General features: G+C 44.7%; 7 non-coding genes across 7 annotated transcripts; all 7 read left to right on the top strand.

The window, feature by feature from the left end:
* Positions 1-5,289: 5,289 nt before the first annotated feature.
* On the top strand, positions 5,290-5,378 carry trnay-gua (transfer RNA tyrosine (anticodon GUA)). Its single transcript is given in 2 exon segments — positions 5,290-5,326; positions 5,343-5,378. It is a non-coding gene; the product is annotated as a tRNA-Tyr (tRNA).
* A 236-nt stretch (positions 5,379-5,614) lies between these two features.
* Positions 5,615-5,687, top strand: trnak-uuu (transfer RNA lysine (anticodon UUU)). Its single transcript has one exon. It is a non-coding gene; the product is annotated as a tRNA-Lys (tRNA).
* Positions 5,688-7,565: 1,878 nt separating this feature from the next.
* On the top strand, positions 7,566-7,654 carry trnay-gua (transfer RNA tyrosine (anticodon GUA)). The gene is given in 2 exon segments: positions 7,566-7,602; positions 7,619-7,654. It is a non-coding gene; the product is annotated as a tRNA-Tyr (tRNA).
* Positions 7,655-7,890: 236 nt separating this feature from the next.
* On the top strand, positions 7,891-7,964 carry trnak-uuu (transfer RNA lysine (anticodon UUU)). Its single transcript has one exon. It is a non-coding gene; the product is annotated as a tRNA-Lys (tRNA).
* A 1,825-nt stretch (positions 7,965-9,789) lies between these two features.
* On the top strand, positions 9,790-9,878 carry trnay-gua (transfer RNA tyrosine (anticodon GUA)). Its single transcript is given in 2 exon segments — positions 9,790-9,826; positions 9,843-9,878. It is a non-coding gene; the product is annotated as a tRNA-Tyr (tRNA).
* Positions 9,879-10,114: 236 nt separating this feature from the next.
* Positions 10,115-10,187, top strand: trnak-uuu (transfer RNA lysine (anticodon UUU)). Its single transcript has one exon. It is a non-coding gene; the product is annotated as a tRNA-Lys (tRNA).
* A 1,975-nt stretch (positions 10,188-12,162) lies between these two features.
* Positions 12,163-12,251, top strand: trnay-gua (transfer RNA tyrosine (anticodon GUA)). The gene is given in 2 exon segments: positions 12,163-12,199; positions 12,216-12,251. It is a non-coding gene; the product is annotated as a tRNA-Tyr (tRNA).
* Positions 12,252-16,242: the final 3,991 nt, after the last annotated feature.

Genomic DNA, 16,242 nt, shown 5'->3' on the forward strand with positions numbered 1-16,242 from the left:
TCTCACCTCTTCCTTCTAGTTCTCTACTGCCCTCCTGGTCCACTCGCCTCCTTCCTGGATGAACTCGACTTTCTTCTCTCCTCCCTCCCCTTGCTGTCCTCACCTACCATCCTTTTGGGAGACTTTAACATCCACCTCTCCAACCCCTCCCACTCTGCCGAATTTCTTCCTCTCTTTCACTCCTTTAACCTCTCTCTCTCCATCTCCCCCCACTCACAGGGCAGGCTGCCAGTTACACCTCATCTTCTCTAGAGGCTGTTCTCCTTCACAACTCTCCGTGACACCCCTGGACATCTCAGACCACCATTTCATCTCCTTCTCTCTTTCCCTCCCCTCCCTCCCCACCCCCACCCTCTGTCACCTTCCGCAGTAATCTCCGCTCCGTCTCCCCCTCCACCCTTGCTTCCACTGCCCTCACTCTCTTACCTTCCATTGACTGTTTTTCCCATCTATCTGTCAACTGTGCTACCTCCTCTTTGTTCTCCTCCCTCACCTACTCCCTTGATTCTCTCTGTCCTCTCACGTCTCGTCCTGTCCGTCCCTCCCCTCCTCGGCCTTGGATCTCTTCCGTTCTCCGCTCAACCCGAACTAGTCTGCGTGCCACTGAAAAGAAGTGGAAAAGGACCAAACTCCCAGCTGCCCTCACCTCAGCCAAAATGTCACTCTTTGAATCCACTGTCAGCAACCCCCACAGACTCTACTTCACCTTCTCCTGCCTCTTTCCTCCTCCTCCTCCTCCCTCGTCTCTCACTGCAGATGATTTTGCCTCCTTCTTCTCCTCCAAGATCGCAGACATCCGCAAGCTCTTCAACAGTCCCCCCTCCTCTCCCATCACACCCAAACCTCCCACCGACCAAGCTTCCTTTTCTTAATTCTCGCCTCTATCGGACACTGAACTATTATCTCTCCTTCTACGTCACAAACCTACAACGTGCGCCCTGGACCCTCTCCCTTCTCGCCTCCTCCAAGCAGCCACTCCTGATCTCCTTCCTCCTCAACTCCTCACTCCTCTCTGACTGTTTCCCCTCTGCATTTAAACAAGCTGCTGTCATCCCACTCCTCAAGAAACCAACCTCTCCTCAGAACTACCGCCCTGTCTCCCTACTCCCCTTCCTCTCAAAGACTCTCGAGCGGGCGGTCCAACGTCAGCTCTCTGCCTTTCTGTCCCATCATTCACTCCTGGATCTTCTGCAATCCGGCTTCCACACAGCTCACTCCACTGAGACAGCTCTCCTGGCAGTCACTGACTCCCCCAGCTGTGCTCGGGCGGACTCCCTCTCCTCAGTCCTCATCCTCCTTGATCTCTCTGCAGCATTTGACACTGTCGATCACTCCATCCTCCTCTCCTGCCTCGCTGACCTCGGTATCTCTGGAACTGCTCTCACCTGGATCTCCTCCTACCTCAACGACTGGACCTACCAAGTGACATGGCAAGGTTCCTCATCCACCCGCAACCTCTCCTCATAGACGTACCCCAAGGCTCCGTCCTGGGCCCACTCCTGTTCTCTCTCTACACTCGCTCCATGGGCCCCCTCATCGCATCCCATGGTTTCTCCTACCACTTCTACGCAGATGATGCCCAGATCTTCCTGTCTTTTCCCTCTTCTGACCCTCTCATCCCCTCTCACATCTCTTCCTGTTTGTCTGCTATCTCCGCCTGGATGCAGTTGCACCACCTCAAGCTCAACCTCTCCAAATCGGATCTCCTCTTTTTCCCCACTCTTCCTCACCTTCTGCTGATCTCCCCATCTCAATCCCCTTGGAATCCACCACACTTTCTCCTTCATCTTCCGCTAAAAATCTAGGAGTCATCCTTGATCCTGCGCTCTCCTACACCCAGCACATCACCACGCTGAAACGCACCTGCAGATTCTTCCTGAGCAACATACGCCGAATCCGTCCCTTCCGCACCAACTACTTGACTCAGCTTCTCGTCCAGTCACTGGTCCTCTTCCACCTGGACTACTGCAACTCCCTCCTGGCTGGCCTGCCTGCAACTACTGCCGCTCCAGCTCATCCAGAACTCTGCGGCTCGTCTGGTAATCTCTTTCCCTCGCACACGCTACTCCACTGCTCCGCTCCCGCCACTGGCTCCCGATACAGACACAATATTATTATTATTATTTTTATTTCTTGGCAGACGCCCTTATCCAGGGCGACTTACAAAATAAGTGCAATACAAAGTGTTGAAGACACCAATTCCAAAGATATAAATTGTCAAATTTATTCAAAAACAAAGACTAAATGTAGCACTACACTAATTATACAAAAGGGAAAAACTAATTCAAATTCAACTCTAGATCAACAAAACAAAGACAAATCACTTCCGTGACCAAATCAAAGATCATGGGATCGCATATGATAACACACAAATTGTTAAACAAAAAAGGTTATAAACACATTGACTACAATGCCGGTTAGTAAGACGAAGGTGAGTCTCTCATTAGTATTGTTAGTCAGACATTAAATAACTACGCAGGTTAGTACTTATGTCAGGTAACTTCTCGTTATATATATATCAGTCTCATTTACGTTTAGGTGCCGAGAAAGATCCTAACATTACTTGTTACCACAATTTCCATTAATTGATTATTATTCAATGATTAAAGATAGGCAGGGCCACCTATAATCTGGTGTCTATTAACTTGTGTCAATTTCAGACTAAACAGTTAAACAGGAATGAGAAGATATCTGTCGGCGTTGACAGATTTTATTTCTAAAATTATCAACAAAACAGTTTAATGCAACACACATTTATAATTAAGAAAACTAAATGATATTACACATTCTAGAGTTATGAATCACAGATTAACATTTCTAATTGATTTCTCAAATGTCATGAATCACAAACTCCAAACTGTTAAACTTATCTGAACTTCGTCGCAGAGAGGCCTCTCTGGCTTCGGGCTCAGATAACAGCACACGGCACGAGGTCCGTGTGGTTTGGAACAAAGGCAGTCCGGTTCGGCTTTGTCCAAGAACTTCCACTCAGTCGATGCACCTGGAAGTTAGGGTTTCGCGAATGTAGAGTCTTTTCCAAACAGATTCTCCACTGATTTGAAGGCTCCAAGGTTGTGCACAAAATCTTCTTTGTAAGCAGGGTTCCACCGTAGTTACTTGAAGACAAAGTCTTTGAGGAAAGCAGGGCCCTGATTGTTCCAAGGGTCAAGTTTCTTAAGACTCAAATAGCTATTTAAATGACTGAACACTTTCATATTCAGTCGACAGTCAATTGTCCAGCTGTAAAACTCCACTGATCAGGTGGGCACAGGCGGGCAGCGCAGTCTGTAAAGTTCTTTATTTAATAAAGTCCTTTAAAAGAATTCTTCGTACGGCTCAATCTCCTTCTCCCAGGGTTCAAGTCCCTGTTCGGGCGCAGTGTTGAGACCTTGATGACCGAGGGCAATGATGGTGAAAAGCCTGGACGGCCTTCCTCGGGACAATGAGATACGGAGTTGCGTCTAGGCGAGGTGTCCTGTCCTCTTTGCTTCCTTCGGCAAATATCCAGCCTTGCAAGTGTTGTCTTCCAGAGGCAAGTCAAGCCAGGAACTCTGAGAGATGTTGTTGCAGTTGACGACGTGTCACATTAGAACAGGACAACATGCATCTCTACTTGACTTGGCACAATCTGTGAGGGTTGGGCCAACACAACCTACTCAATGTGTCCACACATTTGCTGGCGTCTTGAAATACTTGGAATGACCTGTGGCCCCATACCATGCAGAAGTCCACAGCTATGCGTGTCAGCATGCACTGCTCCTCATCCCCAATGTGCCACTTGTAAGAACTGTGTAAAAAGCGACAGAGAACGTGATCAGCAAAGAAACACAATTCCCCTGAGAACGACAATCATCGTGCCGATCGTAATCTCAGTGCATACCTGGATGCCCAACAAGCCAAGACAGTGGTTCCCAAGCGTTTTAATGCCACGGCACACTTTGCTGAGACCAAAAACCTTTGCGGCGCACCAACACGGAAAATAAAAAAGGATTTACTAGGTATTGTCTCACCTGAATGGCAACAGGCTGCTAAAACTTTTATCACACGCACATTGCATGTTAAAGTATGTCAGTAAGGGAGTAATTAAAAGGGCAAATGTGTGAAGTGCAAGGAGTGGCCTTTAGTGGTTAGGTAAAAAAGTAGACCAGACACAATAAACTATTCGCAGTAAATATAAATTCACAGCAAAATAGGTTCAGTTCACAATATCCTATAACAAGCTCTATTCAACACAGTGGTTAAACATTACAAAGGGCATTACAATTGGTGAAAAACAATAGCACACGGATCAAACATGCTATCCCCGCCGTTTTATTCGATTTGATTAGACGTTTCGCGACCGAAACGTTTTGTGTGCGGACTGAACGCACACCTGAGCCGAGCACGATCACAATACATATCCACAGTTAATCTAAGCGGTATCGTATTGTAACCGTTTCAGTTTGTTATCAACCCTTCCGGATCCAAAACCAGGAGTCAGCCTTTTCGGTGGACACGCTGTTGACTTCTCACAAGCACCATCCGCCTTCACAGAGGCAGCGCTAGCAGTGGAAAGAACGAAGAACTGCAGGAGAAACGCCGGGGCTATTTAGAGCCCGATTATTCATCGCAGAGGGGGGAAACCAAAGCCAAATGAGACTTAGAGGAACAGGAGACATCCAACAACAGTACACAACGGTACAGTACACAATCAATACATAACAATGAACAGGCCCTTAATTCACTCTTTACAGTCCTTTCTCTTATCTCCCAGCAGCCCCTACGGAGATGGCCGCATATTAATCGAGAGGGGCGGTGCTGCCTCTCCATCTCCGTTACAGTATCAAAAAATTAAGCCTACCAAAAGGGCAAGAACAAACACATTGAATAATATTGATAAAATCGATTTCGTTCACCAGTCCAACTTAGAACAAGGACAAGCAGAGTGCAAGATGAAAAGGAATTCACCATCTGTCCCTTTAATCAATTGCCTTTCAGTACCACTGATAGCACTGCGACTCAGTGTAGGTGTGCGTTCAGTCCGGCAAACACAACATTTCAGTTATGAAACGCTTTCTACAGGTGATGTATGAATGTAACATTTTCACAAATTTGAATAAGTTTGATTTGATACAAGATTTATGAAGTTGAACCAAAAAAATTACATCATATTTTTGAGGGGATAAAAATCTCACGACACAATTGGGTAGTCCTCACGGCACACGGGTTGAAAACCACTGAGCCAAGCCACGGTGCTTCTTGGCTTTGCACGGCCACTGAGACTGCCAGGGGAAGGCGGTGTGGAGCTTCCCTTCGGTAGCTCAGTTGGTAGAGCGGAGGACTGTAGGTTTCAGGCAGCGGGCACCCTTAGGGCGCTGGTTCAATTCCGTCTCGAAGGAAGCCGTGCTTATGGTTTGGCGTTGGTTTTGGACGAGCTCCCAAATGTCAAGCCATTGGAATTGCATGAGGACAAGCAGAAAACCCCGGCAATTCGGATTTGTTGTCGAGAACTCGCATTGCCCAAACATCTCGTATTGCATGTGACCCTTTTCACCCTGAGCCCAGTTTTCTAAACCGGCCAGAAAGCGGTCTGGAACAATCATGAAGCCAACACATTGTGAAGCACTTCACTGAAGCCCGGGTAGCTCAGCCGGTAGAGCATCAGACTTTTAATCTGAGGGTCCAGGGTTCAAGTCCCTGTTCGGGCGCAGTGTTGAGACCTTGTTGACCGAGGGCAATGATGGTGAAAAGCGTCTAGGCGAGGTGTCCTGTCCTCTTTGCTTCCTTCGGCAAATATCCAGCCTTGCAAGTGTTGTCTTCCAGAGGCAAGTCAAGCCAGGAACTCTGAGAGATGTTTTTGCAGTTGACGACGTGTCACTTTAGAACAGGACAACATGCATCTCTACTTGACTTGGCACAATCTGTGAGGGTTGGGCCAACACAACCTACTCAATGTGTCCACACATTTGCTGGCGTCTTGAAATACTTGGAATGACCTGTGGCCCCATACCATGCAGAAGTCCACAGCTATGCGTGTCAGCATGCACTGCTCCTCATCCCCAATGTGCCACTTGTAAGAACTGTGTAAAAAGCGACAGAGAACGTGATCAGCAAAGAAACACAATTCCCCTGAGAACGACAATCATCGTGCCGATCGTAATCTCAGTGCATACCTGGATGCCCAACAAGCCAAGACAGTGGTTCCCAAGCGTTTTAATGCCACGGCACACTTTGCTGAGACCAAAAACCTTTGCGGCGCACCAACATGGAAAAAAAAAAAGGATTTACTAGGTATTGTCTCACCTGAATGGCAACAGGCTGCTAAAACTATTATCACACGCACATTGCATGTTAAAGTATGTCAGTAAGGGAGTAATTAAAAGGGCAAATGTGTGAAGTGCAAGGAGTGGCCTTTAGTGGTTAGGTAAAAAAGTAGACCAGACACAGTAAACTATTCGCAGTAAATATAAATTCACAGCAAAATAGGTTCAGTTCACAATATCCTATAACAAGCTCTATTCAACACAGTGGTTAAACGTTACAAAGGGCATTACAATTGGTGAAAAACAATAGCACACGGATCAAACATGCTATCCCCGCCGTTTTATTCGATTTGATTAGACGTTTCGCGACCGAAACGTTTTGTGTGCGGACTGAACGCACACCTGAGCCGAGCACGATCACAATACATATCCACAGTTAATCTAAGCGGTATCGTATTGTAACAGTTTCGGTTTGTTATCAACCCTTCCGGATCCAAAACCAGGAGTCAGACACCCTTTTCGGTGGACACGCTGTTGACTTCTCACAAGCACCATCCGCCTTCACAGAGGCAGCGCTAGCAGTGGAAAGAACGAAGAACTGCAGGAGAAACGCCGGGGCTATTTAGAGCCCGATTATTCATCGCAGAGGGGGGAAACCAAAGCCAAATGAGACTTAGAGGAACAGGAGACATCCAACAACAGTACACAACGGTATAGTACACAATCAATACATAACAATGAACAGGCCCTTAATTCACTCTTTACAGTCCTTTCTCTTATCTCCCAGCAGCCCCTACGGAGATGGCCGCATATTAATCGAGAGGGGCGGTGCTGCCTCTCCATCTCCGTTACAGTATCAAAAAATTAAGCCTACCAAAAGGGCAAGAACAAACACATTGAATAATATTGATAAAATCGATTTCGTTCACCAGTCCAACTTAGAACAAGGACAAGCAGAGTGCAAGATGAAAAGGAATTCACCATCTGTCCCTTTAATCAATTGCCTTTCAGTACCACTGATAGCACTGCGACTCAGTGTAGGTGTGCGTTCAGTCCGGCAAACACAACATTTCAGTTATGAAACGCTTTCTACAGGTGATGTATGAATGTAACATTTTCACAAATTTGAATAAGTTTGATTTGATACAAGATTTATGAAGTTGACCCAAAAAAATGACATCATATTTTTGAGGGGATAAAAATCTCACGACACAATTGGGTAGTCCTCACGGCACACGGGTTGAAAACCACTGAGCCAAGCCACGGTGCTTCTTGGCTTTGCACGGCCACTGAGACTGCCAGGGGAAGGCGGTGTGGAGCTTCCCTTCGGTAGCTCAGTTGGTAGAGCGGAGGACTGTAGGTTTCAGGCAGCGGGCACCCTTAGGGCGCTGGTTCAATTCCGTCTCGAAGGAAGCCGTGCTTATGGTTTGGCGTTGGTTTTGGACGAGCTCCCAAATGTCAAGCCATTGGAATTGCATGAGGACAAGCAGAAAACCCCGGCAATTCGGATTTGTTGTCGAGAACTCGCATTGCCCAAACATCTCGTATTGCATGTGACCCTTTTCACCCTGAGCCCAGTTTTCTAAACCGGCCAGAAAGCGGTCTGGAACAATCATGAAGCCAACACATTGTGAAGCACTTCACTGAAGCCTGGGTAGCTCAGCCGGTAGAGCATCAGACTTTTAATCTGAGGGTCCAGGGTTCAAGTCCCTGTTCTAGGCGAGGTGTCCTGTCCTCTTTGCTTCCTTCGGCAAATATCCAGCCTTGCAAGTGTTGTCTTCCAGAGGCAAGTCAAGCCAGGAACTCTGAGAGATGTTTTTGCAGTTGACGACGTGTCACTTTAGAACAGGACAACATGCATCTCTACTTGACTTGGCACAATCTGTGAGGGTTGGGCCAACACAACCTACTCAATGTGTCCACACATTTGCTGGCGTCTTGAAATACTTGGAATGACCTGTGGCCCCATACCATGCAGAAGTCCACAGCTATGCGTGTCAGCATGCACTGCTCCTCATCCCCAATGTGCCACTTGTAAGAACTGTGTAAAAAGCGACAGAGAACGTGATCAGCAAAGAAACACAATTCCCCTGAGAACGACAATCATCGTGCCGATCGTAATCTCAGTGCATACCTGGATGCCCAACAAGCCAAGACAGTGGTTCCCAAGCGTTTTAATGCCACGGCACACTTTGCTGAGACCAAAAACCTTTGCGGCGCACCAACATGGAAAAAAAAAAAGGATTTACTAGGTATTGTCTCACCTGAATGGCAACAGGCTGCTAAAACTATTATCACACGCACATTGCATGTTAAAGTATGTCAGTAAGGGAGTAATTAAAAGGGCAAATGTGTGAAGTGCAAGGAGTGGCCTTTAGTGGTTAGGTAAAAAAGTAGACCAGACACAGTAAACTATTCGCAGTAAATATAAATTCACAGCAAAATAGGTTCAGTTCACAATATCCTATAACAAGCTCTATTCAACACAGTGGTTAAACGTTACAAAGGGCATTACAATTGGTGAAAAACAATAGCACACGGATCAAACATGCTATCCCCGCCGTTTTATTCGATTTGATTAGACGTTTCGCGACCGAAACGTTTTGTGTGCGGACTGAACGCACACCTGAGCCGAGCACGATCACAATACATATCCACAGTTAATCTAAGCGGTATCGTATTGTAACAGTTTCGGTTTGTTATCAACCCTTCCGGATCCAAAACCAGGAGTCAGACACCCTTTTCGGTGGACACGCTGTTGACTTCTCACAAGCACCATCCGCCTTCACAGAGGCAGCGCTAGCAGTGGAAAGAACGAAGAACTGCAGGAGAAACGCCGGGGCTATTTAGAGCCCGATTATTCATCGCAGAGGGGGGAAACCAAAGCCAAATGAGACTTAGAGGAACAGGAGACATCCAACAACAGTACACAACGGTATAGTACACAATCAATACATAACAATGAACAGGCCCTTAATTCACTCTTTACAGTCCTTTCTCTTATCTCCCAGCAGCCCCTACGGAGATGGCCGCATATTAATCGAGAGGGGCGGTGCTGCCTCTCCATCTCCGTTACAGTATCAAAAAATTAAGCCTACCAAAAGGGCAAGAACAAACACATTGAATAATATTGATAAAATCGATTTCGTTCACCAGTCCAACTTAGAACAAGGACAAGCAGAGTGCAAGATGAAAAGGAATTCACCATCTGTCCCTTTAATCAATTGCCTTTCAGTACCACTGATAGCACTGCGACTCAGTGTAGGTGTGCGTTCAGTCCGGCAAACACAACATTTCAGTTATGAAACGCTTTCTACAGGTGATGTATGAATGTAACATTTTCACAAATTTGAATAAGTTTGATTTGATACAAGATTTATGAAGTTGACCCAAAAAAATGACATCATATTTTTGAGGGGATAAAAATCTCACGACACAATTGGGTAGTCCTCACGGCACACGGGTTGAAAACCACTGAGCCAAGCCACGGTGCTTCTTGGCTTTGCACGGCCACTGAGACTGCCAGGGGAAGGCGGTGTGGAGCTTCCCTTCGGTAGCTCAGTTGGTAGAGCGGAGGACTGTAGGTTTCAGGCAGCGGGCACCCTTAGGGCGCTGGTTCAATTCCGTCTCGAAGGAAGCCGTGCTTATGGTTTGGCGTTGGTTTTGGACGAGCTCCCAAATGTCAAGCCATTGGAATTGCATGAGGACAAGCAGAAAACCCCGGCAATTCGGATTTGTTGTCGAGAACTCGCATTGCCCAAACATCTCGTATTGCATGTGACCCTTTTCACCCTGAGCCCAGTTTTCTAAACCGTCCAGAAAGCGGTCTGGAACAATCATGAAGCCAACACATTGTGAAGCACTTCACTGAAGCCTGGGTAGCTCAGCCGGTAGTGCATCAGACTTTTAATCTGAGGGTCCAGGGTTCAAGTCCCTGTTCGGGCGCAGTGTTGAGACCTTATTGACCGAGGGCCATGATGGTGAAAAGCCTGGACGGCCTTCCTCGGGACAATGAGATACGCAGTTGCGTCTAGGTGAGGTGTCCTGTCCTCTTTGCTTCCTTCGGCAAATATCCAGCCTTGCAAGTGTTGTCTTCCAGAGGCAAGTCAAGCCAGGAACTCTGAGAGATGTTTTTGCAGTTGACGACGTGTCACTTTAGAACAGGACAACATGCATCTCTACTTGACTTGGCACAATCTGTGAGGGTTGGGCCAACACAACCTACTCAATGTGTCCACACATTTGCTGGCGTCTTGAAATACTTGGAATGACCTGTGGCCCCATACCATGCAGAAGTCCACAGCTATGCGTGTCAGCATGCACTGCTCCTCATCCCCAATGTGCCACTTGTAAGAACTGTGTAAAAAGCGACAGAGAACGTGATCAGCAAAGAAACACAATTCCCCTGAGAACGACAATCATCGTGCCGATCGTAATCTCAGTGCATACCTGGATGCCCAACAAGCCAAGACAGTGGTTCCCAAGCGTTTTAATGCCACGGCACACTTTGCTGAGACCAAAAACCTTTGCGGCGCACCAACATGGAAAAAAAAAAAGGATTTACTAGGTATTGTCTCACCTGAATGGCAACAGGCTGCTAAAACTATTATCACACGCACATTGCATGTTAAAGTATGTCAGTAAGGGAGTAATTAAAAGGGCAAATGTGTGAAGTGCAAGGAGTGGCCTTTAGTGGTTAGGTAAAAAAGTAGACAGACAAACTAAATAATTACTTGATGCAAATCATTTATTTAGTGCAGACAGACCAAGACCAGACACAATAAACTTTTCGCAGTAAATATAAATTCACAGCAAAATAGGTTCAGTTCACAATATCCTATAACAAGCTCTATTCAACACAGTGGTTAAACGTTACAAAGGGCATTACAATTGGTGAAAAACAATAGCACACGGATCAAACATGCTATCCCCGCCGTTTTATTCGATTTGATTAGACGTTTCGCGACCGAAACGTTTTGTGTGCGGACTGAACGCACACCTGAGCCGAGCACGATCACAATACATATCCACAGTTAATCTAAGCGGTATCGTATTGTAACCGTTTCGGTTTGTTATCAACCCTTCCGGATCCAAAACCAGGAGTCAGACACCCTTTTCGGTGGACACGCTGTTGACTTCTCACAAGCACCATCCGCCTTCACAGAGGCAGCGCTAGCAGTGGAAAGAACGAAGAACTGCAGGAGAAACGCCGGGGCTATTTAGAGCCCGATTATTCATCGCAGAGGGGGGAAACCAAAGCCAAATGAGACTTAGAGGAACAGGAGACATCCAACAACAGTACACAACGGTACAGTACACAATCAATACATAACAATGAACAGGCCCTTAATTCACTCTTTACAGTCCTTTCTCTTATCTCCCAGCAGCCCCTACGGAGATGGCCGCATATTAATCGAGAGGGGCGGTGCTGCCTCTCCATCTCCGTTACAGTATCAAAAAATTAAGCCTACCAAAAGGGCAAGAACAAACACATTGAATAATATTGATAAAATCGATTTCGTTCACCAGTCCAACTTAGAACAAGGACAAGCAGAGTGCAAGATGAAAAGGAATTCACCATCTGTCCCTTTAATCAATTGCCTTTCAGTACCACTGATAGCACTGCGACTCAGTGTAGGTGTGCGTTCAGTCCGGCAAACACAACATTTCAGTTATGAAACGCTTTCTACAGGTGATGTATGAATGTAACATTTTCACAAATTTGAATAAGTTTGATTTGATACAAGATTTATGAAGTTGACCCAAAAAAATGACATCATATTTTTGAGGGGATAAAAATCTCACGACACAATTGGGTAGTCCTCACGGCACACGGGTTGAAAACCACTGAGCCAAGCCACGGTGCTTCTTGGCTTGGCACGGCCACTGAGACTGCCAGGGGAAGGCGTTGAGGAGCTTCCCTTCGGTAGCTCAGTTGGTAGAGCGGAGGACTGTAGGTTTCAGGCAGCGGGCACCCTTAGGGCGCTGGTTCAATTCCGTCTCGAAGGAAGCCGTGCTTATGGTTTGGCGTCGGTTTTGGACGAGCTCCCAAATGTCAAGCCATTGGAATTGCATGCGGACAAGGAGAAAACCCCGGCAATTCGGATTTGTTGTCGAGAACTCGCATTGCCCAAACATCTCGTATTGCATGTGACCCTTTTCACCCTGAGCCCAGTTTTCTAAACCGGCCAGAAAGCGGTCTGGAACAATCATGAAGCCAACACATTGTGAAGCACTTCACTGAAGCCCGGGTTGTTGACCGAGGGCCATGATGGTGAAAATCCTCTGCGACGCAGGAGACGAATATGAGTATGTGCCTGTAAGTAGTGACTGTGAGGTGTGAAGGATGCTTCCTAACACAGATCTCTTACCTGGTTGCAGGTGCATGGTGGGCGAGAACACTGGGCCAGCCCAGTGGCCGGACACGAGCCGTTTGGTAGAGGCCATCTGCGCCCAGCTGTGCCTCATTCACCCGTCCCCCACCCAGACCGGAATGAAGCGCCTGTAATAGCCGGTGAGGCCAAGAAACGCACGTACCCGTTTCTTTGTCCGGGGGTTGAGGCCAAGGTTGAACAGCTGCCACTTTGTTCTCCTGGGGTTTGATCTGGGGGAGCTTAGGATCCCATGATGGGACCCACCTCCGGGGACGGTCAGTTCCCCCTGCTGGAGCCCGAGTCCAAGATTTTTTAACCATTTAATGAATGATTGTTTTTAAAATGACTTTTAAAAATGAATCTTAACTGTTTTTAAAGATTTAGTTGTTTTTAAATCACTAATTGTTTAGGGTTTTTTTGGTTTAGTTTTGTTTTATTTTTTTGTCAAATACATTGTCCGTTTTGGATTTAATTTTAAATGCATTGGACCTTTTTTGTTTGTTTTTTATTTTTACCTTTTTAATTGTTTCTTTATTTTGTCCAGTGCATTTTCAGTTATTTTCAATGTATTTGACTTTTATGTTGGTAGCAGTTTTGCTTTAATCACCTTTGTTTTGTTGTTTTGTGCACTTGTTTATTTGAAGTTAAGTATTTTGTTTTTTGTTAAATCACAAAGATTTAAAAAATTTTAAGTGATCTTAAGAATTGTATTTAAAAAAAAGTTTTTAATCATAAGTATTAAAAATTTGAATTGTTTTTATTTGTTAAATGTAAAATACTTCAAACAATAAAACAGTATTTGGCACAAACTAACTTGTATTGTTGTATTTTGTTAGCTTAAGATGGATGGATCTCCCAGTGTAAGGTAAGTGAGATGGACCCGGGGTCCCCACGGTGCTTTGGCTACATATCGCTTTACAGCCACCTCGTCTGCCCTGCCTCGACACCCCCAAGTATCTGTGACCCCTGGCTTTATGAGCTGAGCTGCATGTTTGCTATGCGCTGCATCCTCACCGTGTGTGCTGTGCATGTGGAGTGGCATGCTGTGATATAGTGTAGTGGCATGGTGTGATGTAGTGGCATGGTGTGATATGATGTAGTGGCACAGTAACATGGTTGATTGAATGATAAGGCTTCATAGACCTAGTCACCTTGGCATTAACATAGATTTGGATAATTTCACCATTAGTTACATCTCTGTTGTTGTAGTTATTTGATGTTCGACTAACAATACTAATGAGAGACTCACCTTCGTCTTACTAACCGGTATTTTAGTCAATGTGTTTATAACCTTTTTTGTTTAACGATTTGTGTTATCATATGCGATCCCATGGTCTTTGATTTGGTCACGGAAGTGATTTGTCTTTCATTTGTTGATCTAGAGTTGAATTAGTTTTTCCCTTTTGTATAATTAGTGTAGTGCTACATTTAGTCTTTGTTTTTGAATAAATTTGACAATTTATATCTTTGGAATTGGTGTCTGCGTCCAATTATTACAGAAATTGAGTTCTACAAGATTCCAGGATTCGTGATAAGGTGATACTATAAATTCACTTCTTTAATTGAAATTTATAAGCGTACCTTACGCTACAAAAGGGACTTGAATAATATTTAGTTGTGGGCCGACACCTGGCAGATGAAATTCAATGTGGACAAGTGCAAGGTAATACGTGCAGGTCACAAAAATGTCCACTGTAATTACACTATGGGAGGAATAGAACTAGATGAATTATCGCATGAGAAAGACCTAGGAGTCTATGTGGACTCCTCACTTTCTCCATCCAAACAATGTGGGGAAGCAATACAAAAGGCAAACCGAATGTTAGGTTTTATCGTCAAAAGTGTAGAATTGAGAACAAGGGCAGTAATGTTCAGACTGTACAATGCACTAATTAGAGCTCATCTGGATACTGTGTACAGTTCTGGGCTCCACACTTCAAGAAAGATATCGCTGCTCTAGAGGCAGTTCAGAGGAGAGCAACCAGACTTATTCCAGGTCTGAAGGGAATGTCCTACTGAGAGACTGAGGAACTGAACCTTTTCACCCTGGAACAGAGGAGACTACATGGGGACTTGATCCAAGTCTTCAAAATCATGAAAGGCATCGACCACGTCAAACCAGAGGAGCTTTTCCAGATCACCAGGGACACACGCACCCGGGGACACAAATGGAAATTAGGCTTCAAGGCATTCAAAATGCAAAACAGGAGATACTTCTTCACACAGAGAGTTGTCACAATCTGGAACAAACTCCCACAAACTGTGGTAGAAGCTGAAAATTTGGGAACATTTAAAGTCAGACTGGATAGAATCCTTGGATCACTCAGTTATTAATGGACACCAAAGGAGCACGATGGGTCGAATGGCCTCCTCTCGTTTGTAAACTTTCTTATGTTCTTATGACTTTATATTGTATCAGTTGTATTTTGGTGTTACTAGTCATTGTGAATGTGTTCCTGCAGATTTGCGTCCAGAAGCTGGTATCAGTGTGGTTTGCCAGATCTTTATCCCATTCTCTGATTGAAAGGGATATTGCTGAATCATTTGTGGATAAGAGCTGATATCATTTTGATAAGGGTTTCTTGGAGAGGGATATTTTGTAGATTTTTCCCAGTAAAGGGGGTTGTTGTAAATTGTAATTGATTTAAATTAATTTTAGATTTTATAGCATTTTTCAGTTGGAGATATTGGAGAAATTGTTCTTTACCAATACCAAGCTTCTGTTTCAAATCAGTGAAGGTGAGGAGGTTGTTATTTTCAAATGTGTGATATAAATGTGTAATACCTTTAATTTTCAACATGCTAAAGACTTTTGGTGTTTTGTTAATAAGGAAGTCAGCATTAGACCATATTGGGGTGTACTTGCAAGGTAATTGTAAACTGAGTGATTTTGTTAGTTCTTCACCAAGATGTCAGAGTTGTGCAGATTACAGTGTTCTTAAAGCAGTTATGACGTTTTACAGTTGGGGTTATGAAGCGTAAGTCAATAATTGAAATGTATTTACATACAGTCTGTTCGATTTCTATCCATGGGTTGATGTGTTTTTGAGTATAGCTATTTTGGAATATATTGTAGTTGATTAGCCATGTAGTATTGAAAAGCAATTGGTGTATCAAGGACTGCTTGTAGTTTACTTTTCTGTAATGTGGTTAACTTAATCTGATTTTGTTTTACATTTTTTAATGATTGAATCTAATGTTTGGAACCAAGTGGTTGTAGGTTGTACTGGAACCATGGTGAACATTTTGGGCAGAATGGACATTTTAATTGTTGCAATTCTGCCAATGATGGAGAGTTGGCTGAGTTCACGACACGCATACTTTAACGAGTCTGCACAGACTCTGCGACATACCTGTCCAAACGCATACATTTTAACCTACTTTTCACTTATTATGTGCATTTGTGAGTTGCACACCTGGCAAGGAAATCCATAATAATGTTTTACATGTGTATTTCTTTCAAATCACACATTTAATGTAGATTTGAAACTACGGAAGAGCATTAGGGCCACTTAAGAGAGAAAAAATATATATATTTTGAGAAAAAAAGTTTGAGATTTAAAGTCGAAATAAACTTTTGAGAAAAAAAGTTGAAAGTTCAGGTTCAAACACCAACATATGGTGTT

Source organism: Amia ocellicauda, chromosome 5 (assembly GCF_036373705.1).
Source record: "Amia ocellicauda isolate fAmiCal2 chromosome 5, fAmiCal2.hap1, whole genome shotgun sequence".
NCBI lineage: Eukaryota > Metazoa > Chordata > Actinopteri > Amiiformes > Amiidae > Amia > Amia ocellicauda.